Genomic DNA, 24,194 nt, shown 5'->3' with positions numbered 1-24,194 from the left:
AAAAGTTCTCTGGCCCACTACCCAGCTAAGTCTTGGAAGTTAAGTCTTGAAATTCTCATCAAATTTTCAAGCATCTGTGTATGGGCTAACATTAAGAAGTGAATTATTTGATCCAAAAAAACTTGTAACTCTTAAGAAATACATTAAATAAATAATCGACCTAGTTCTCTTTCAAAGAGAAATGCATTTATAGCATAATTATAATAAACTGTATAATGTAAATGTTTTCAAATTTATATTTTTAAATATAATGGGGTGCCTGGGTGGCTCAGTCATTAAGCATCTGCCTTCGGCTCAGGTCATGATCCCAGGGTGCTGGGATCGAGCTCCACATGGGGCTCCCTGCTCCACGGGAAGCCTGTTTCTCCCTCTCCCACTCCCCCTGCTTGTGTTCCCTCTCTTGCTGTGTCTCTCTCACTGTCAAATAAATAAATAAAATCTTTAAAAATAAATAAATAAATAAATAAATATAATTATTGCATATTTTGAATTTTTCAAAATTAGTTTTTCATTATATAGACATTGAAAAGAACAAAACTCTTTTATTAAAATAATATTTACAGGACTAAATTTTTTATATGTAAATATAGTTCATTTAATAATTTATTGCAACAAAAATATACATTCAAGTAGCATAAAGAAATAATTTCAGTAACATATGATGTGGATAACGGCACTCTCTTTCCAAAACACATCAATAGCTTAAACTATTAGACAAAATACATACAATTACTATTTTAATTTAATTTTAATTGTATATTCACACTAAATATTCATTCATTAAAATTACATGAATTAATCTCACGGCATTTAATGTCTTAAAGGCAAATGACTGTTATTGATGAGTCCAAATCTCTCTTTGTGGTTACATGAAAAGTTGGCAAAAAAAGGCACATCAAGAAAGATGGTATCTAAAGCAAACATTGTCCTGGCATCAACAAACCCAGTATTTATTTAAGAACACCAGTGTTCTTGCTGACAGGGCACAATCCAGAAAATAATTCTTTATACTTATTTTAAGTAGCACAATCTAGTCTTTCATTCATGCTAAAAATGGATTGACCACTGAAGGTCAAGTATTTGCTAGGTTATGAAGATACAAAAGATTAATAAGACAGTTGCTGACTTCAAGGAGCCCACAATCTAATAAAGGAGACAGACACATAGAAAGATCATTATAATGCAACATTGTAAATCACTGTGCATGTAGGATACAAAATACGTTATCCTGGGGTAGTAAAGTAGTAGTAGAGAAGGTCTAAACACAAAGGCAATCTCATGCGTAAATAAGATGTGTGGGCTCTTAACCTCTTAACTAACTATAACTCAACAGACTATAAAGCTTCAAATTTGCATTCTCTGAGTTCATTTTTGCTTATGAATTAACTCTTCCCAAAGAAAAGGAATGAGTAGGTATAGGACTAAGGGAAATAAGGAGTGTATGAACATATGTAATTTCTAAATGTCTGATAAAAGGCCAAAATGCAGAAAACAAAGAGTTAGGCCCCAATTTAGATGATGGAAATTCTTGCAGGAGGTAAGAAAGAAAAGAAAGGCAGACTAGCAGGCAGAAAAGAAAAGCAGAATTTGCAATTATTTGGATTTCCAGGTAAAGCTAAGGATGAGATTGGCCATTTTAATATTACAAGCACACACAATAAAAATTGTTTTTATGGAGAGTTACAAAACGTCCATGGGAAAATAGTTTATCTAAGATGATTGACAAAGTTGTAGAACACCCAAATATTTAGTGATGAAAAATTATTCCCGATTCAAGACCTATTTATTTAACAATACTATGTGCCTAGAAGTCAGAGAGGGCTTTTCTAGGGATCTAACTTTAAACTGAGAATTTTTTTAAACGGACATGAAGAATGAGGGAAGAAAATAGCCTTCCAGGCACAGGGGACATCATGTGCAAATGCTTGAGGCAAGAGAGAACATGAAAGAAACTGAGAAACTAGGCAGAGTTGGAGGGAAGCACTGTGTGAGATGAGATATAAGACTAGATGCCTTTGTATGTCATCCTGGCTACAATATTTTTGTTTTATTCTGAAAGCAATGAGAAGAAGTTGAATGATTTTATTAGTTCAATGATATAATCTTATTTATGTTTCAGAAAGATTAACTTGGCAGCAGCATAGGGAAAAGACTAGAGAGCGCAAGCATATATTTAGGAAGACTAGTCAGGGGACTAATGCAGTAGTCCTAGCAACATATGGTTACATCTTGAGTTACATCAATGATGTAGAAACAAAGACAGGTGGACAGATTGAAGAGATGGTTAGGGGTGGCACTGGCCTTGGACCCAAGCAAGAAATCCTCTTCTCTAAAATCCGTGATTTAGAAGGCCTCCTCTGGCTATGTTCTGCCTCAGAGGGCATAGAGTCAGTAAAACCAAGGGTATGTGCCCACCAAAACCTGTCTTCCTCCTTTCCTGAACCATGATACAGCACCCAGACTCTAAAACTCCCTGTCTAAACAACCCTGAAATTTTTTGAGAGCCTGAGAGGGCCTCTAACTTGATTATATCTTCCCAAAGGCAGACCATGTCACTGATGTATTTACTCTTAGGCCTGAGAAGTGGCCAAGAGACAACTGTTTGGAGGAGGTGTGGATAGAGCTGGGACATATGAGGAGGCATTTCCACATGTACATACCTGAGACCTCTTCATAGTACAGAATGAAGCCAGAGGTAGGCAGAAAGGAGAGATGGGCCAGAGGTTGGGGCTTGTTCTTCCCAGCACAAAACTCCAAGAAGATAAAATTAGCAGGATTTGATGGATTGAAAATAAGCTGTGAGAAAAATTGAGGTGTCATAATGATTTCTAGCTTTCTGCCTTGTATAATTCAATGATTGTGGTATGACTCACTGGTCTATGGCACATTGGACAAAGACCAGAGCTATGTAGAAAGATCATTAGTATGATTTAAACATGTTTGATTTCAGGCATCTTTGAGACATCTAAGAAGAGATGTCAAGTAGATGGCTATAGAGTCTAGAGGTCAGTGGTGAGGCCTAAGCTTGGAATATTATTTGTGAGTCATTAAGCAGTACAAGATTGAGATAGCCTGGGGAGAGTGTAGCATGAAACAAGGAGAGGCCCATTATGGAGTCTTGAGAAAGACCAAAGATCAAAACAAAGAACAGGTAGCCAAAGAAGAGGGGGAAAAATAATCAAAGCAATGTTATACCAGGGAATGTAAGGGAGGAGGGTATTTAAAGTGGAATAGGTAAAGAGTTACAAATATTACTGACAGGGACAGTAGACAAGAATTGAAAAAAAAGCATCTGTTGCATGGGGGTTACTAATGTCCTAAATAGAGCTGTGTTTGGTAGAATGATGAGACTGAAAACCAGATTGGAATTGCTAGAGAAGTAAATAGGAGGTGAGGATAAAATCTGCAGTATACATAACTCTTCCAAGAAATCTGGATGTGAAGGGGGGCAAGGAAACAGGGTTGAGAGTCAATGACAATGATTACTTGTGATCATTTAGAAGCCAGTGAGAAGGGTTCCACTGATTGTGACTTTATTTTCTCTGTAAAAGAGTGATTGTTAAGAATGAAGTGTTTGGGTGTCAACTATGCTCAAAAAGCAAAAACAAACAAACAAAATTAATAAAGGGCTTGGAGTTGAATATTTGGGGGAAATGGAGAAATCTGTAGTCAGAAGAAATGAGAGTGTGCACTGAGCAGAGACTTATTGCCTTGGGCTAAATTGAAAAGTAAGAAAAGTTCATCATGGCACTCATCTTCTTTTCTGACCCCTCATTGGGGCTCATAATAATCCCTTTCTCACATTCCACTGCCCTCTGCAAACCTCAAACATATGGCTTAGACTCACCCCAGCACTACTCTTCTTGTAGGGACCTCAAGCCTCCACTGGTACCCTGCCTCCAAGTTCCATGTGCCCCCGCTCTAATGGACACACCATGCTGAACCTGTCATGTCTGAATTTACAGGCAAAGTCAGGTAGGTGTTAAAGATCAACAATCGTATGAAACTAAATCCACAAAATCTAAGAGCCTCTCCTTATCTCAGGCCCATGCTCTCAATCTTCTCAACACTGTGTTTCCTCCACAAAACCACACCTAACTTTCCTAGAAATAGAGCCATTTTAGAAGGGACTGCTGTTCTGTCAGTGAATTCCTAGTGGATGGAATCTCAGAGAGCTAACAAAGTGAAGGAAAGAACCTGAGGCAGGGGTCCCATGGTTCTTCAAATCTCACCAGGTAGGTCCTAACCTACTAGGACAGAATATTCACTGACCTTAAAAATACCACTGGGGCCTGAACAGGTGTTTGTACTTTGGAATCTCTATTTGGTTGTTCAGAAACTTCTCTCTCTCTTTCTCTCTCGCTCTCATTTGACCTTTAAGGTTGTTAGGTCAATGTTTCTTTACAGATGAAATGCTGCAATTTATGTCCTACATCCCCAACATAATAAGGTCCTTGAAGGCATAAACCATGTCTTCTGCTCACCATATCTAACACTGGATCCAAGCATTCCTTGGTTATAGGAGCCATTCAAAACTTTCATTGAGGGCGCCTGGGTGGCTCAGTTGGTTAAGCGACTGCCTTCAGCTCAGGTCATGATCTCAGGGTCCTGGGATCGAGTCCCACATCGGGCTCCCTGCTCTGCGGGGAGCCTGCTTCTCCCTCTCCCACTCCCCCTGCTTGTGTTCCCTCTCTCGCTGTGTCTCTCTGTCAAATAAATAATAAAAATAAAAAATCTTTAAAAAAAAAAAAAAAAAAAACTTTCATTGAATGTCAGTTTAATTTGACTAATCAAGAGGCAACTCCACCCATATGATAAGAGGCCTTGAGTAATCTGATATTCCTACTGTATGTCCTCCCATACTCTTCATCCTCGTTGAACTTCAACGTGGGAATTCGTTTAGTTGGAGAGAGAAAATCAAGGTAAACAGGCTAGCAGAAGTTGACTTACTTTGATCTTGAACAATTTAAGAAACTAAAAACATTCTGTCCAGTAGGCATACCAGGTCTATTTAAATAGCTCAGTGATATACCCTGTTGGCCCAGGAGCCACATTCATTGCCCAGAATGTTGCTCAATTCTCAGCATATGCCATACAGCTGACATTTCTTTGCCATCTCCATCCATATCCAACCATGTCCAAAGCCAATACTAATTCACATTTATATTCTTCTGTATTCAGTGTAGGTGAGTAAGCAAAGTTCAAATATGGAGTTCAAATATGAAAATCTTTCCAATGACTCAACCACCCTGTGAAGCAAGGCCATCTGTAGAGAAACTGTCTGGGCCACTGACCACATGAGTGCTACTGCTTCTTCATTAGCCAAATGAAACTGACAGCTAAGTTAACCTAAATCAATCCATGTACAAGTTATTCTTCGGTTCGTTCTAACTATACCTTAAAATTCTAAGCACTATCCTGGGAAATATAAAATATGAAATGTGTCTACCAGGATGGGGAGGGGAGGATATGAGGATCATTCCTTTACTCAGTAAGAAAAATCTGGTGCAATCAGACATTAACACAGACACCCTTCTTTTTAAACTCAAACATGTTTTTATAGGGAAAAAGTATCATATTGCATACTATTTTTAATATTATTTTTTATCCACACTCTGTGGTGTGTGTAACTAACTTATTCATATGTTGGAGTCTATTTGTAGCCATGATCATTTAGGAAGAATTTCTACACCCTGTGCACTTTTACTTATTTCCTGATGCCCTATATCACAATCCTAAATCTATATTAGCTTGTTCCTTATTGCCAAAAATCTCTGCAATCCATCAACTACAATAAGATACTGGTTTTCAACTATCTTTAGAACAGTTCTTCAAACAAAGTCATGAAATAAATTTAGAGTATCATGGTCAATATTTTTTAGTAAAATAAAATGAATAGAATGGATCAGAGTGCATTACATATAGTAGGGTAAATATTGTTTTGTGAAATTTTTGCTATATACATCCATATTAGGTCACCATGTAAAATGTATTTCTTACTATGGTCACCATCAAAACACTTAAAGATCATTTCCTACCTTTAAAATCTATTTCAAATAAGCTCAGTATGTCAGTAGGTTCAAAATCAATTTGGCATTTTCCCACCATGACCCTCAATCTAATTCTTCTCCAAATTTATCCATGTGGCTTATTATACCATAATTCTCCATGTCACTCATTTTATTCCCTGATAGTAATTTCAACACCTCTTTCTCCGTAACCTCAAGTATCCAATCTGTCCCTAAATAGTTCTGATCCATCCTCCAAAATCTCACATTTATCCTTATCCCAGGACACTGACACACCTTTGGTTCAGGCTCTCACCAAATCATGCCTGAGTTATTATAATAAACATTAGTTAATGTTCATACCTCGAGTCCCTATAGACTCTGATTAATCCTAAAATTTTCCTCTCCCTAAAGTCTTGTAATGTTTATTTTAAATAAATTCCAGGCTCCTTTCCCTAGTATTCAAAATATTCAAGAATCTGATTAGTTTATAATATCCATAAAAGCAGAGGCTCTATCTTGCCCCATCACTGCAATATTCCCAGTGATATTATGTGTTCAATAATATTTGTTGAATGGATGAGGAAATGAATGAACAAATAAGTGAAGAAACAGTCTCTGTAGCGTATCTTTTCTTTCTCCGTCACATGTCAGTTCCCTCATTAAGTCAGTGATATTCACTGTAACATTTTTGCAAGCCTACACAAAGTATACAACACTGTATAGGTGAGAAGCCTGTGTAAGGTGCTGAGAAGGCATCCCCATGGCTTCCTAGAATGCCAAGTTCATTTCCAGACCAAAGTGTCTGCGTGTTAGGTTGTCTTCCACCATGATGGCTGCCCCCTGCTTTCTATTTATAGAAATCCTCCTCCTCTTCAGAACATACCTCAGAACCTTCTTTCCCTGGTCTCATTCTTTTCACTCTCTTCTGATAATCTCTATTACTTTTTTAGTTCTTAGTCATATATTTTGTATTTTTATGATTTTATTAAAAGTTAATTATTTTATGAGAATAAGGATTTTTTTCAATTCATTATATTCTCGGCAAAATCTCAGTTTAGTATTAGATACTTCGTAGATAGTTGTTAAACCCATGAATTAAATCAAATGAGTAAAAATTTGCCAAGTTATTATATTGTGGAAAACACTGAGGAAGGTTATTGAGTATCCATCTCTAGCAAACTTAAGATTCATGTAAATAATCACATATACTCCTGGCATGTAGTAGGTGATCCACAATTATTTGTTGCATGAATGAATGAATAGTTTCCAGTCTAGGGTCCATCAACTCCTTGATATCCATCAAAGCATAATAAAAGTTCATGAGCTTATTGTCAAAATTGCAAATAATGGTAATAGAAATTTTATGTTTATTCATGGTAAGGGTGCAAATGCAAAAATCTCAAGTTACTTTACATTAGGTTAAAACCATATCAACTCTGGGGTGCCTGGGTGGCTCAGTTGGTTATAAGCGCCTGACTCTTGATCTCAGCTCAGGTCTTGATCTCAGCATTGTGAATTCAAGCCCCGTGTTGGGCTCCACGCTGGGCATGGAGCCTACTTAAACAAACAAACTGTATCAACTCTGCTAAAGCAGTGCTAAATATGTCAGAAGGAAAATGACAGCTATTTATTCCACATTTATAAAGTGCCTACGATGTGCCAGTCCTTATTCTCAGCAGTGCTCAGCATTAGCTCATTTACTCTTCAGAACAAACTTATGAAGGCAGCACTGTTATTATCTCTATTTTGCAAATGAGGAAACTGAGGCTAAAGTAAAGAAACTGAGATTAAGTAACTTGCTCAAGGTCAAAAGTTAGTGAGCAACAAAGCAAGGATTATGAACTCACGCAGTCTTGGGACAGGAGGGTATAGATCTAATCTATGTATAGATTTAATCTAAGTATAGATCTAATCTATGATGTCTTTCAAAAACTAGGGCAGTTATTCTCTACTGATAGTCCCTAAAAACTTTCATTCTTTTCACAAAGCTACATCCCTTGGCACTGGCAGCTGAAATATGTTTTCCTTGGGTCTGAGCATGAGGATATATTTGTTTTATGCTTTATTCCTCATTCCCCTAAAATAAGGTCTCCAAATGTCACACAGGCCTTGCTTTTTATAATCCCAGTGGCTACAGCAGCAAGATAGATAGCTGGTAGAGGTGACACTGTAAGCCAGAGAGGAAGACAGGCACCAGCTACCATGTTGGGCATTCAGCACTAAAATATCCATGAGTATTTCAAATTTCAGGTAATCTGACATCACGTTAAAGCTGGAATCTACTATTTCAAATTGTTTTATTCTACTCTTTTTAAAACAGTCATGCAAAGCTTTATTTTAAAAATATCTTAACCAATATTCTCTTCAGTTATTGCTTTCCCACTTCTAGAAGAAGTAGATGTAGAAAGAACACTCTTTCATAACTCTAAAAGCAAAGTCTTCTAACCCACACAAAGACCTGGTCCTCTAGGAGATTAGGTTTGAGTTTATTTTCAGTTTAGCTGTACTGATGATTGCCTTTTAAGCTGAGTAGGCTAGATGAGACATCTGTGGAATTTGTTTGAAGACAGATGGGTGCTCAGATACAAAAATGCTGGATTAAGCAGAAGCAGAGTGGACTGGAATGATAAATACAAATGTAAGCCACAGCAAAGGCAGACACCAGAAAAAAAACAAGGTACTCTTGGTAATGAGCATCTTTTTCATAATAATTCTCTAGGAGTGTTCTGAGTGAGATACACAGGCACTTCATAGAACTTCATAGAACTGCTACTGCATATTTTTCTCTCTCTCATTTTCATTCAGACTGGAGCAAAATCTTGGGACTGGAAATGTCCTTAGAGATAATTGGTTCCAGGCCCTCTGTTTTAAAGGTAAGAATATAGCACTGAAAAAAATAAATAAATAAAAAATAAATAAATAAGGTAAGACTATAAAAACCAGTTAGCCAGCCCATCAACAACTATTTTTTGATGGCCTACCACCACCAGCTTTTACTCTAGGTGCTAGAGATTGAGCATTGAGTAAAACATACATATTCCTTGACCTCAAAGAGATTATATTCCAGTGAGAAAGACAACAAACAAGTAAATAAATGAATAAAGAGCTAATTTCAAGTACTGATAAGCTGAAGGTCATAAAATCAGGTACTGAGAGAGAATCTGACCAGTGAAGGGCTACAGCTTTACTAAGTGGTATCAGACAAGGCCTGCCTGAGGAGGTGACATTTCACTTGAGTCTAAATGATGAAAAAGAGACAGGCATGGTGAGATTGGGGCAGGAGGCAAGGGATGTTCAAAGGAAAAAATATAGTAAGAGAGAAGATTCTAGAGGGGCTGGAAAGGAGGTCAGCATGGCTGAAGTACAGTGAACAAGAGGAGAGTAGGAGATGAGGTCCAGAGGAAGGCACAAGTTAGGTTCTCTAGACCTCAGTAAAGAGGCTGAACTTAATTCTGGCAGTTGGGCAAAGTCATAGGTCAATCTCTAAGCAACAGCATGGCAAGATCTAATTTAAGCTTTAGAGAGACCTCTGTCTAGATGTCCTAGAACACAGTGGGCAAGAGTGGATGTGAGGAAACCAGCACGCCATGGCACTAACCCAGAAGAGAGATGGTGGTGGTTTAGACAAGGATTCTAGCAGAGGAAATGGTGATCAGTGGACAGATTCTGAATATATGTTAGGAATAGAGCTGTCAGCTCCTACTGACAAACTGGATGTGAGGTGTGAGGAAAAAGAAACATTCGGTAATGAATCTTAGATTTTGACCTAAACAAATGAAAGAATGCTGGAGCCATTTATAGGGAGGGAAAAGGTTTAGGGGAGGGATGGAGATGGAAAGGTGGGAGAAGATACACCAGGTTTAAGGAAGGTAATTGATAGCGCCATTTGGCCCTGTTAAGTTTAAAATACCTGTTAGACATCATGGTAGAAATATCGTATTGTTTAATATGTGAATCTGGAATCAAGGGAGAAGTCCTGGCTATAGATAAAAATTTGAAAAAATAATACAGAGATGTGTCCAAAGGCATGGATTTAAGTGAGATTATCTGATCACCCAGGAGGAGAATGTGGACAGAGAAGAGATGGGTGCTGAGGACAGAACCCTCAGTACTATAAGATGTAGGGGTCTGAGGGTGGAGGAGGAACACTCATTAGTGGCTATGGAGCAAGAGGAAAACTCGAGAGTGTCTTTGATGTAGCAGTCTAGAAAAGAAGACCCAGACACTTATGCAAAGTAATGTTGCTGGTTACTGGCAGTTAGGACAGCTATTGTTACTTTGTAAGTCCCTTGAAGACAGCGGAGGCCTTAAGTCTCTACTTCTCTTATTTCTGCATCACCAACAGCACTACAGAGCTAAATATATGGTGATAACTCACTAAGTAATTGTTGATTGATTATACATATATGTGACACAATCAAAACCAAGTTTACCTTGATAGGAAAGATAATAAATTTCTATTTTTACTTATCTGTAGTTCTCCTGAATTGCAAATGGATATCTCTGTGTAATCTCATTTGGTTATCTTTGTGAACAATTATTAATTATTGATTAGTCACATCACACTCTCTGATATAGTGATGTAATTGGTGACCAGGCCTGTATATCTTGACCCTAAGATTTAAATAGCCTTATGTAAAAAATGAGATTGATTTATAGTTATGTTTGACTTGGACAAATAATTAATTCAAAATCTTTCTTGAGAATATACACTATATTAAAATCAATTGGGGGCCTTTTTGAAATGCACAGCAATTTCTCCTAACAATTTTACAAATTAAAAAACAAAGATGGGCCAAACAAAATCTATAATACAAAACATTAGGCTATGAATGCTAAATAGAGATACAAATAATATGCACTTTTGCTCGTTCATGGTGCCTTAAAATTTTAATATATAGAAATAGTCAACCACTTAAGCTTTAGAATCACATCTGAACTTTTTCCTAATTCCTTTTGCACACAACCAAGTATCCTGAAGAAATCCTACAATGTATTAAAGAATGAATTCACTTAAAGATTTTTAAACTATAATATCAGACCATCCATTGCATTGAGGGTCAATGACCTGATGTTTATACTTAAACCTTTACCACAGATAATTTGCAAAACTCAGGTGGACAGCAAATACTTTACAACTCTAATCAACAAAGAGTGAACTATGTTCATTGAAAAGTATACTCTGGGCAAATGAATTACAGAAAGTCCACACAAAATAATGACCCTCAGGGAGTAGCCTAGCTTTTGGGGGAAGGGGGAGAAATGCTGAGTTCAGTATTTGTATTATCAGTAGGGGAGATCTTATGGGCAGAGACTCAACAAATGAGTCCCAACATTCTATAATGTGGGTGACAGCTAACTCTGAAAAGCACAAATGATAAATACAATAAAACAATCACTGACTTAAATATGATAGTGACCTAATTTGCAGAAATACTAAGAAATATTCGTTATGTCTCACAAGTTCTGCTAAGCACATTTTAAACATCAGTGGAAAGACATTTGTAAGGGACAATGTGGTAAGTAAAACCAGGGATTCTAATATTAGTTTTCTCTACCTGGGAAGATCGCTCTACCTTTTCCAACGTGAAATTTTTTAAAATATTGCAAAGGGTGGCCATAGTACACCCAAATTAGAGAAACAATTCCAGAGACATTAAACTTAGCTTGTAGAATTTCTTTCTCCCTCTAATCTGCTGTCAAAAACCCATGATGTGTTACAAGGAGAACACGTAGATCTTACTTTGCCACTTTTTTTTTTTTTTTAGAATTTTATTTATTTATTTGACAGAGAGAGACAAAGCGAGAGAAGGAACACAGCAGGGGGAGTGGGAGAGGGAGAAGCAGGCTTCCCAACGAGCAGGGAGCCCGATGCGGGGCCCGATCCCAAGACCCTGGGATCATGACCTGAGCCGAAGGCAGACGCTTAACGACTGAGCCACCCAGGCGCCCCTGCCACTTCTATATTCAGATAGGGAAGTGACTAAGCACAGGGACTGTCTGGATATGATCCTGCCTCTGCCACTTGGTAGCTTTTGACATTGGACAAGTTACTTAACTTCTGTATGCCTCAGTCTCCTCAGCTATAAGTTGGAGATATGTATTAGTTTGAAAGGATTCAGTGATTTAATGCATGTAAAGTGCCTAGAAAGTACCAGGCACATAGCAAGTAACCTAATAAACTCCATTATTATTACATCTATTATTATTGTTACACATTGTCTGCACACAAGTACATGTGGATGTGGATATTTTGGTGTCTAAAAAAAACCAAGCAAACAAATGAGAACAAAGAGTCTAAGATGTTTAGCAAGCAGAATATACTTTAGCTGGCAAGAGGGAGAAAGAGGAGAAAATACACAGGCCCACTCACATATATCCTGTTCTTCATTACTACTATGTGGAGAGTAACTCTAGGAAATATTTGCAAGGTTAACCTACATACTCCTTGTAAAGAACCTTTACATTTTCCATTTCAAAGTCTTAGAATGATACATTTAAAAGCAGCCAGATAAACAAAAAGCCAGACTCTTAAATATAGAGAATTGGTGGTTGTCAGAGGGGAGCTGGGTGGGGGGATGAGCAAAATAGATAAAAGGGATTAAGAGGTACAAACTTACAATTATAAATAAATAAGTCACAGAGATGAAAAGCATAGCATAGGAAATATAGTCAAAAATGTAATAACATTGCATGATGACTACACTTATGGTGAGCATTGAGTAAGGTATAGAATTGTTGAATTAGTATGTTGTACACCTGAAACTTATATAACACTGTATGTCAACTATACTTCAATTTAAAAGAAGCAGCCAAAATTAATCTGGAATCCCTAAGGGGGGGTAATTAAAAAAAAAAACTAGAAAATCTTTTTATTTGTTTTGTTTTGTTTTGTTTTCTATATACATGCTAAGTGCCTAGAATAGTGCCAGACACCTAGCAGAATCCTAATATAAGATGAGTGTTAAAACACTTCTGACTGCCACTAACAGGCTGTGACCTTGGAGTGAATTACTTCTCTGATTCAACATTACAGCAACAAATGCAAGGGATAATAGTTACTGTGTATTATTCATAAGTTTCCTCTGGTGTTCAGCATTATTTAAATTTTTTTAAATAAGCTAAGGCTCACTGTTAGACAGTCCTATTTTATCATTCTCCCAATTATCATAGGAGAGATCATTTCTCTAAAGATTCTTACCTTCTATCCTCATGTGACAATAAAGAATGACTCAGGATCCCCTTATTTTATATGGGGACTCCCAAAATCTTTGGGGTTGATGCTATTTTATATGGGGACTCCCAAAATCTTTGGGGTTGATTCTATTTCTATAGAAATAGAAATTGAAACTGAAGATGACCTATCCCCACAAAATGAAATACCAGTACCTATGCAGTAGAATAACATTTGATCTGGTAAATTTTCTTCCTTTCCCCAAAAAAATGTTGATTTTTTTTTTTTTTTTGGTCATACATAGGCTACTCTGTTCTGAACGCTTAGGAAGAGGGATGTTACATGATGAAAAACATGGACAGAATTCCTTTTGATGTTGGCTTTTAAAACTTAAGCTCTTAGAGGAGCTGAAAGTATTCCTGAAGTAGACAAAATGCTTGGGAGAAATACTTGAGGAAGAGCAAAGGACATGGGAAGATACTAAAAATAACCTATCAGGCTGGGGAGAGGGAAGTGCAAGAATATGGATATGGTCCCTGGAGGATGGAAAGAAAGGCTTGCCTGAGAGACTCTCTTTTTCTTTAAGAGCAGAGGAAAGGTAAAGAAAAAATTAGTATCTTGAGAGAGAGGGGGGCCCTGTGTTCTACCCCAGGAAGGGCTTTGGGAGGGTACAAGAACTTAGAAGAAATAACTGTGTGGTGTGTCTTAAGCAATTTTAAATTGATGAAGATGAAACTTTCTCCACTTTAGCAGGTTCAAAATTGAAATGAATTTGAGCTACAAAAAATTTTAAAAAGTTACATTCTTACACAGCTACTTTATTTACAAAACACACACATAGACACATACACACATATACACACACCTACATATATTTAAGTAAATTAAAACTAATTTTACTTTGAAAATTGATCTATGTCACCCCCAATTTTTAGCAAATTCCAAGGTTTTCACAAATGCATGATACATGTAAGAACCAAGATATCACATATAATGAAAAAAATCACTTAAATAATTATTCAGATTCATTTTTTCTATTATTTATAAATTATATAATTTTGTGAAAATACATAATATTCAAACATTTTCAGAAGAAACCAGATGTAAGTGCCATTTTCAAAAGCTCCTTCATTTTGATTACATTAGTATCTTCAAATCAACCTTTTGAATATATAGTCACAAAACTACATATATTTGCACATATTCAATGACTACACATAAAATTTTTCAAGTTTCTACTAGTTATTATCTTTAAACAATGAGAATCAGATTTCTGATTCAATCTGACAACCTAAATTTGCTACATCTTTCTTTTTTATTTTACTAAGTATATTTATAGAATTTAATCATATACTCTTAGTTAAGGTTTTAGAGAAATCTTTAGTTCATTTGAAATATAGTAAAGATTCACTGTTTTAGTTAATTATCTCCCAAATATTTACCGAGGGCTTGCACAGTAAAGTAAGTAAAATGCTTTCTTCCCAACACACAACTGTTGAATAAATAAAGTTAAGAGTAAATATTTTCAACATGAAGTTTTTAATATGTTTTCATAAAATCCAGTGTATACGTAAAGATTATAGCAACATGAGATTAACTGCCAGAATTCTGTAATTTGCTAAAATTGTGGGAAATTGGAAATGCTAATGAAATGCCATTTATTTGAAAAATCCATAGAAATAACTGTTCAATTTGTCTTTTGAACTACATATAGTTCATGAAGTTAAAATGAAATGAAAACTGATCATCTCATATTGCATTTTATTTACGTTATTCTTCCATTTTACTATGACATCAGTTATAGACTTAATTTAATAATTTAATAATAATTTAATTTAATAGTAACCTTTAGTAACCTTTAATAGTAACCTTTAACCTTTATTTAATAGTAACCTTTATTATTATTTAATAATAAAATCCTTTAGGGGAGGAAAGAAGAGAAAAAGAAAGCACTAAAAAACACATCAAAAAAATAAAATTAAAAGCACAAATCAACTGATACTTCCAAATTTTAGAAATGTTACAACAATAAAACAAATGCACATCTTAGATTAGGGAACTATGGTATTTTAAAGGCCATCTTTTGAAGTTAGTATTTTACTTCCATCCAAGAGGATTATTTGTACTGTTCAGTTGAGTGCAGAGAATATAAATCTAAATGACCCTGTTCCTTAAAAATTAATAGACTTAACTTTCCTCCGGGAAAAATCTAGCAAAACAGGAAGCTTCAGTGCTTCAAATCACAAATCTTTTTGAACTTATCCATTGCCATCAGAATTGCTCAGCTGATTCCAATACCTAAGAGATCACACATACCCTCTCGTATACTCTATCAATTTTGAGTATACATCAAATTCATAGATCATTGTAGTATGTGATATTCTGGTCTCAATTTTGAAAAATTTTAAAGATTTTATTTACTTATTTACTTGAGGGAGAGCGAGAGAGAGAATGTGAGTGGGGAGGAGCAGAGGGGGAGAGAGAAGGAATCTGAAACAGACTCTGCACCCAGTGTGGAGCCCTACGCAGGCCTAGAGCCCTAACCAAGAGCCAGAGGCTTAACCAATTGAGTCACACAGGAGCCCCATAATTTTTAAAAATTTTAGAATAAATTGTAGAAAACCTTATGTTTATAAGCACACCCCATAGTAAACTTGCTATACCAACAGAGAAATTATAGAGCTAATGAGTTCAGGACATTTTAACAATTTAATTCAATTTGATTCAATTTAACACAAAAGATGGGATTCCAGGTGCTAGGAAAAAATAAACCAAGAGGTATGTGGTGCCATTCAAATAATTAGAGAATCAAGCAACAGAAATAGTGTATCAAACCCAATTCATCAGACCTAGTCACAATGACTCTTCCATATTAAATATCCTTTTAAAGACTGAACTATATGAGAGAATGTACAGTCGATCTTAAAATTACCTCCCCATCAATGAATTTGCTAATACCACACTCACGAGTCACTGGACAAAGCCATGAAAACTAGAAACACACAAAGCAATATTGAAGTATATGTGGGGCTGGCTAGACCTCTTAGGTGATTGGTCGGCATATAGTAAATGCACAACAAAACCTTGTTCAGTGAATAAGAAAGTGAGTGACTCACTCCACATACCAACATCCTTAATTAAAATGTATGCCTCGGGGCAGTGATAAACCTGTATATGCAAAGGACCTTTGGAGTTGCTTGAAAATAGTTAAAACTGTGAATGTTAAATCTGCAATTTCTAGAGATCCACCATCACAGATATGTATTGAACTCCAGAGAATGACATAAAAGTAAGATCGAGGGTCCAGAGACTCAACTGACTCCAACAAAGAACTAACAGATATCAAAATTTTAGGGGAAAAATACTTTTCTGGAAATGCTCCTTATAAATAATAGCTGTCCTTTAATACAACGCCACTGTTACTGCCTCTCTCTTCATGGGTGCTTCAGCCAGTATGGCAGGCAAGATTTCACATGGTCAATTGAATCAAATTGAATTTAGTTAATTCACACTTAAAAGTTTTCATGCTGACACAAGCATTGCAATAAAGTTACTTTTCCTGTTTTATCTAATACAGTGAGGATATTTTTTACTATAGATTTTTCTTGATCTTGCTATAAATTAACACATTGATAAAGTAAATTCCTTATATAAAATGTCTTAGACACCTACTGCTTTATCCTCAGTGTTCTGTGATTTTCATAATCCACCAATCCCTCTTTTTTTTTGGTTTTTGGTTTTTTATCAAAGAAAGTAGAAGTATTTCATTTAGCTGATCTGTTTTCAGCATCTGTAGCTTTACACTGCTCCGTCTAAACAAAGGTTCTCATCTTAGGACTCACGTAACCCACCAGAAATACCAGAAAACAAAAGTCAGAGTTGACCTGGAGAAGCACCACAAAGTAGGGGTTTTGAAATCTGAAATTCTGAAAAACATATGGACAAGGTTCTCTGCACACATAAAATCTAAATGCACAAAAAGAGCATCTTGAATCAGAGAAGGATGATAAATGCATATTGGGGAAACCTGAGGTTTGCTTAGGTTTTCTTATCTCCTCTGTTGCCTTGGGTAAATTGAAGCTCTTAGATCTCAGTTCAACTTTGTGGGTTTTTGTAATCCAGGGGGTGCAAGTCATTTGGATATTTTATAATCCCAGCTAGATTAGGATGACTATCAGTAACAAAGCTATATCAGGTTTACCTGCCTAACAGGAGTTTATTTAAAGTGATGTTGGACAAGTAATTCACTTCTTCGAGTCACAATATCCTCATCTATGAAATAAAGAGATAGAGCTGGGGGCGCCTGGGTGGCTCAGTCATTAAGTGTCTGCTTTCGGCTCAGGTCATGATCCCAGGGTCCTGGGATTGAGCCCCACATCAGGCTCCCTGCTCCACGGGAAGCCTGCTTCCCCCTCCCACTCCCCCTGCCCGTGTTCCCTCTCTCACTGTGTCTCTGTCTGCCAAATAAATAAATAAAATCTTTAAAAAAAAAAAAAAAAAGAGGTGGAGCTGGATGATTCAGAAGGTTCTTTCCACAATTTTGATTCCCCTGAAACTACTAAAAAGTGAAGAATTTTCTCTCCATGTCTAAAAAGTAGTAAGTCCCTAAGAGTCAAAGCTGGGTAGCATCAGGCAGGGGAAATGAGATTTTATTCCTAAGAAGAAACAATTAAAAAGCACTTATGACAGATCAGACTCTGTCCTAAACACTTTCCACATATGCATGAATTTAATCCTGACAACTGAGATGGGTACTATTATTACGTTCATTTAACAGATGAAAAACTTAAAGCATCAGGTTTAGTAGTTTAGCTTGTTCAGGGGTGTACACTAGTACGTAGAGGGGCCAGGATGAAAACCCAGTCAGTTTGCCTTCAGGAATCAGTTCTCTTAATTACTCCACTCTGCTATATGCCTAAGATTTGCAGAGCCCACAGACTTTATCCACGTAGTTAATTGGTTATTTAAGATGCATAGAATTCTTCCAGATTCCCTACATATTAACCAAGGTCAAAGGGCAAGGTTGATTATGTGTGGGTTGTCAGAACTCTGGAAGGAAATATCTCAAAACTCCTGATGTTACAAATTTGATCTAACTGTTGTTAAAAGTAACCTATCCTTGTAAAAATATCATAACCCTGAAATTCCATTCAACATTATAATGATATTTGCTATTATATTTTAAAAATGAAAGTTCCATGAGGAATTCAGCTCTTGGCCATTCTTCTTATTACAGTCTGAATTTCATCTGACTTTTCACCCTGCCTTTTAAAGGTCTTCAGTGGATTTGTCCTCACTCTTAATTATAAAACAACTCTCACTTTTTTTTTTTTAAGATTTTATTTACTTATTTGACAGAGAGATAGAGAGCACAAGTCGGCAGAGCGGCAGGCAGGCAGAGGCAGAGGGAGAAGCAGGCTCTCTGCTGAGCAGGGAGCCAGATGCAGGGCTCTATCCCAGGACCCCGGGATCATGACTTGAGCTGAAGGCAGCCGCTTAACCAACTGAGCCACCCAGGCGCCCCAGCAACTCTCACTCTTGACTGTAGGCTCCCTGAGAATTGAAACTTTATCCGTCTTGATTCTCACTCTATCCCCAGTGTGTATGATACTGGACATTTAATAAATATTTGTTAAATGAGTGAGTAGATGTCCAACAAGTGTTTGTTGAATTAATAATATAAAACATGTAAAATTATTTTTAGACAAGTAACCAATTTCTTCTGCTCCCTCTTCTTATGACAAAATAACTACATTTAATGGCAATCTGTATTACCTCCAGTATTTTATTGATCAATTTACTGCTTTTGGAACCAAATTATTTGGTCCCTGTGTATAGCAAATCATTACTTGAATTTTCTGAGACAAATTAATTTTTATTTAATTTTATTCTGTTCAATATTGTTTTCACTTAAAAGAATAACTGAATATGATTTAATTTAATACATTTTAAAGCTTGCTATTTATAGTCACAAATAAAAATGAAATTGTTAGACCATGAGTATTTATTTTTAGTTCAAAATATGATCCACATAATTTAATTAACTAGGTACTAGTCTTCTATTCCAGGACCTTATAATGACTATAATAATGCTATATATCAATGCAACATAATTTCTTGTATAATTTTAAATATAATTCTTCCAACAACACTGGGAGACAATGAGAATAGTCCAGAGAGAAGAACAAACTTGTTTAAAATTAAAACGCAAATAGGTGTAGAGACAAGACAAAACACTAGGTTCTTCTTGTTGGGGTCTAGTAGTTTTCCATTACCCTAGTTTTCATTTAAAATACCTAAAATAGATAATCTATGAAAGAATAGTGTTGGGGAGGAAAATTTTTTCTCTACTTTTTAAAGATTCTTCTGGCTCATCTCAGAATTAAACTGACATGAAACAGACTAACAAGAGAAAATAAAATTTAATTTCTTATGTATGGAACCCCACATACATGAAAGGTTCAAAGATAGAGAGGTATAATGAGGTATATATGCATCCTGAACTAAGGAATAGAGCAGGGGCCTGGGCCTTCAAAGGGGAAGAGGGCAATTCACAGGGTAATAAGTAGAGATGTTTGGTAGTTAGATGTTTGCCCTACCAAATCCTGAGATGGGCCTTTCAGATAAAACTTCTCTAGTAATAACTCTTATTCTCAGAAAGATCCCCAGTTTAGATTCTTCTATGTAGTTAACAGATAGGCAAAAGTTTCTCTTGTGCCCACAGGGTCTCTCAATTGCCTTCAGCTCAAAATAGTTCACATGCCAGAGTCATATATTTTGGAGATTCTTGTTCTGAATCCCTTCAATAGGAAGATTTACCAACTACTACCCAAATATCCAAGAAATATATATTTTAAATATATATGTCAAATAAAATATCTTAAGAGCAACATTTGAAAAAAAAAGATATATTTTTGTGTCATGTGAACGGATGAAATCAGAAGATAATTGTGGTTTGGTTATGCATTGTAGAGTAGAAAGGCACGTTTGTTCTTTTGCGAAATTTAAAGAAAACTCAGAACCTATCACATTAAAACTGGGAAAAGGGAAACTTGAATGAGCTTTAGGAGGTACTCAATGAGTAACTAAATGTGCTTGCATACTAAGCATCTATCAAATGAGTTTTGATGGCAAATTCAACCCAAACCAATTATTGTTGGTATGTTTTCATTGAAAGATCAGTCTTTGTTAACCAATGAGCAAAAGATCTCTTCATTTAAAAGTGAGATAACCAGTTTATAGAATAAAATCAAGTTTTATTTATCTTTCAGCGACTAAGAAACTAAACACCAGAAAGCCTAAACTTGAGTTCAGCAATTACGTTGCAAGCCTAATCCTATTGTCTGCACAGAGACTGTTGAAGACCCCTATTAACTATTTTAGGCCACCTGACATTGAGTTGAATAAATGGCATTAAAATTAAACTTGAAAAAGAACAACTTAAAATGGCAGGGCACGAGACAAAGCAAACACAAAATATAGTCACCCAGCTCTAAGAACCACATAAGCCATAGCAGAATATGATTACCTGACTCTTGAGGTAAACATTAATGATTAAATTGTGGATGATGGGTCTCAGATGAATAAATTTGTACTTTCACTGAAAGAGAGTCAAGGTTATCACTGCTTCTCTGAACAAATTCTAAAGCCCACGCATAGTAACCTTTGAAATTTTAACAGAACATCACCAGTCTTGCACTGATTGCTTCAGCTTACATGCCACTGGTCATAGAACTTTGAACTGGCCATTTTTGTTTGGAAAACTTGTAGATACTGTATCTCCTTAAGTTAAACAAACCCTTGGACATACACACATGCTGTTTAATGAGATTGTCCCCTACAAATGGAAAATTTCACTGGTAAGGAATTGAATGAAATAGTACAAACCAAACCTAATAGTCCCAAACTGAAGAAAAAAAAATACATTTCCTGTCTTTTCTCTCACCTACACTTTATTTGAAAAGACATCTCTACCTTCCTGCTATTCTTCAAGAGAATGATCTTGTATGATCTGGAGTTATACCTATTTAAAATTAATGTTAAAATATCTTACTACAATATCATAAATATCATAAAACTTCATTATTTTTGCTTTGCAATATCTTTTATTCAAATACAGAGGTGTTTCCTAAGTAAACTTCTGGTAGTGTAATTCCATTTTTCTATTGGATTTCATGAAAAATCATAGGCAAATTTTTATAGGAAAAAATATAACCCCTTGAAAAACTAAAGCCACATTTAATTCTGTAACAAATAAAATTTGAATTATTTAATTAAATAAAAGAAATTAATTTCCCATAAACATTGACAATAATGTTCAGAATATTAATAGCATTATTGGCTTATAATTACAACAGCTTGGAATAAAAATACTAAAGAGAAAATAAACAGCCATGTTAAACTTTAACGGTATTCATTTATATTTTTGTCTTCCATTGAGGTTTTAAATACATTTGCTTTTACTTTTTGTGTAGGTTTTTCTACTGCTTCAGACTAGGCTAGACGAAGATGGAGGTTAGAATGAATTCAAGTATTAACAATGTAAAAATTAACCTATCCCAAGCCCTAGCATAACACTGTGGCTAATCATAGCGACAATTCAATGAATGATTTTTATTGCTTTTTCATTTCCTAAACTTTTAACTCAATCACAAGCTAAGATGTGATATAAAAGCTGAAGTCACAGGGAGCCTGGGTGGCTCAGTCAGTTAAGCATCGGACTCTTCATTTAGGCTCAGGTCACGATCTTGGGATCCTGGGATCAGCCTGGGTTGGCCTCCATGCTCAGTGGGGAGTTTGCTTGAGGATTTGTCTTCCTTTCCCTCTGCCCCTCCCCCCTGCTCACTCTCTCTCTCTCTCTCTTTCTTAAATAAATAAATAAATAAATAGATCTTTAAAAAAAAAAAAGCTGAGGTCCAACCTGTCTATCCATATAGGGCATATTGTACGACTAGCCCGTAATGTCACAGTAGCAGAAATTCAGTGGGAAGTCCTTCCCTCTACACTTCAATCCAACACAAGCAGTATTAAAACATGTTGTTCAAATGCATATATTTTCATGTTGTTTATAGTAAAGAGTATTTTAAGAGCATTTTAATTTGTACACCATTGGGTGAGGCTTCCCTTATCCAGTTTACTACTGGATGGCCAATCCCAATAATCTTACATCTAGCCTAATTCAGACATTTGGGCCACATCTGCCTGGTCTTGGTAGACAGTTGATTTTCCAACTCTTGTGTTAAACTGACTCATATTCCATCAGAGCAAAGACAACCTCAGGAAGATTCTCCTTTATCGTGACAAGTAAGAAGAAATTGATTGTTTAAAAATCTAGAAACATTTATAATTTTTTAATTGCCCCAATTAAAAAAAATATATATATATATGTAGCCACAACCAACAAGGGGAGTCTCAGGGCACCTGGAGCTTTGCAAACCTCACTCCTGCTCTGGAAAAGGAATCCTGGGAGTACAGGATGCCTGGACAGCAGCAGAGGCAGGCTTCCCTAAAGGTGACAGATTATCAAAATGGGAAGTCCTTCAAGGCACATGAATCAACACATAGGGCTCAGTTCTTAACAGGAATTTTCAGCTCAACTTGAAGTAAGATCCGACCAAAAGAAAAGTGTGTCATAGCCATGGATCCTGCACACACAATTACCTGCTAATGATGGCTATATGACAACTACTCATTTCCCTTTTAATTCCCTCCAAGCGGTTCCTGTCTCCACCACTGCTGGGAAATTGCATCTCATGCCAAGGGTTCACCTCCAGTAGGAAAGTTTTTGCTACGTGTTTCATACCAATGAAAGGACTCAGTCAGTGGCATTTGATTTGCCTCTATTATGTTGACCCCCATGAAACACCATTTATTCTAGTTCCTCATCTTCTTGAACCAACTGTTCTCTTTCTTATATGGTAACAGCTCTCCTTTTTATTTTCCAACCAAGGGCTTCTTTGTCTTCTGCTGATTCAGTCAGAAATCATTTAGCTCTTTCTGCTTTCAGTCTCTTGTTTGCTCTCATTTCTGTTTTGCTGTTGTAATGTATTAATGGATGTACATACTTCAAACCACAAGGAATTCTGCACATTGCCCCCACAAATATCTTCCCAGAATGTCACGTGTTATCATTACTCTCCCTCGGCTCAAAAATTTGTATTGACTCTCCATTGCCTGTAAAATAAAATCCAAACTAATAATGCGCTGAACCCTGTGTTTGGTGCACAAAGAAAAGCTGCTTCTCTTTAGCCCAGAAATGAAAGCCTTTCAGAATCTGAATCACTCAACCAACTGGGATAAAAATGCCTCTTTTAAGGCAGTGAAAGCCAATGGATTGGTGACATACAACATGCCAAAAAGAGAAGATTGTACATAATTGGTGTTCAATGAATGCTCGTCCATGAACTGGAGAGCCAGCTTTCAATTAGGGGAAGAAAGTATATAGAAGATATAAGAAATATGCTTGGGATAGGTTGAGGATCCAATGTGACAGATTAAAAAAGGGGGGGGTAGATAAGAGGAAACAGTGTACTTAGAAACAGCATGAGCTAGATGACGGTAAAAGAAGTAATATCCATAAAGATCTGGATCTCAACAGTAATCCACAAGTATCTCACAGAGACAGGGAGAGGAGAACCTTGAAGTGAGAGCATACAATTATTTCTGAAGCAAATGTTAAGGAATAAAGCCAATTTACTGAAGGCAAGAAAGCAGAGACAAGATAAATAGACACAATCATTAATATATATACATATTTAACAGGATGATTTTTCTTAATATTTTTGTTTTTGGCTTCCTTGTATATGATATCCCTATTCAATGCCTTGGGGAGGATTAAAACTGTGATAGCAAGAGTGCAAAGAGAAAGAAGTGTTAATATTCATCTATCATTATTAGATTTTCAAGTGACACAATAATCTTGAGAGATTTTTGTTCAGAGAAAAGATTTACTTTAGTTTTGTTCATCCAAATATCAAAAGCAAAACTTGAATGGTCTCAACCTACATTGT

The sequence above is a fragment of the Phoca vitulina genome, unplaced genomic scaffold (genome assembly GCF_004348235.1).
Source record: "Phoca vitulina isolate PV1807 unplaced genomic scaffold, GSC_HSeal_1.0 scaffold3, whole genome shotgun sequence".
Taxonomy (NCBI): Eukaryota; Metazoa; Chordata; class Mammalia; order Carnivora; family Phocidae; genus Phoca; species Phoca vitulina.
The sequence above is the reverse complement of the archived record's forward strand: the minus strand, read 5'-3'. Positions refer to the sequence as shown.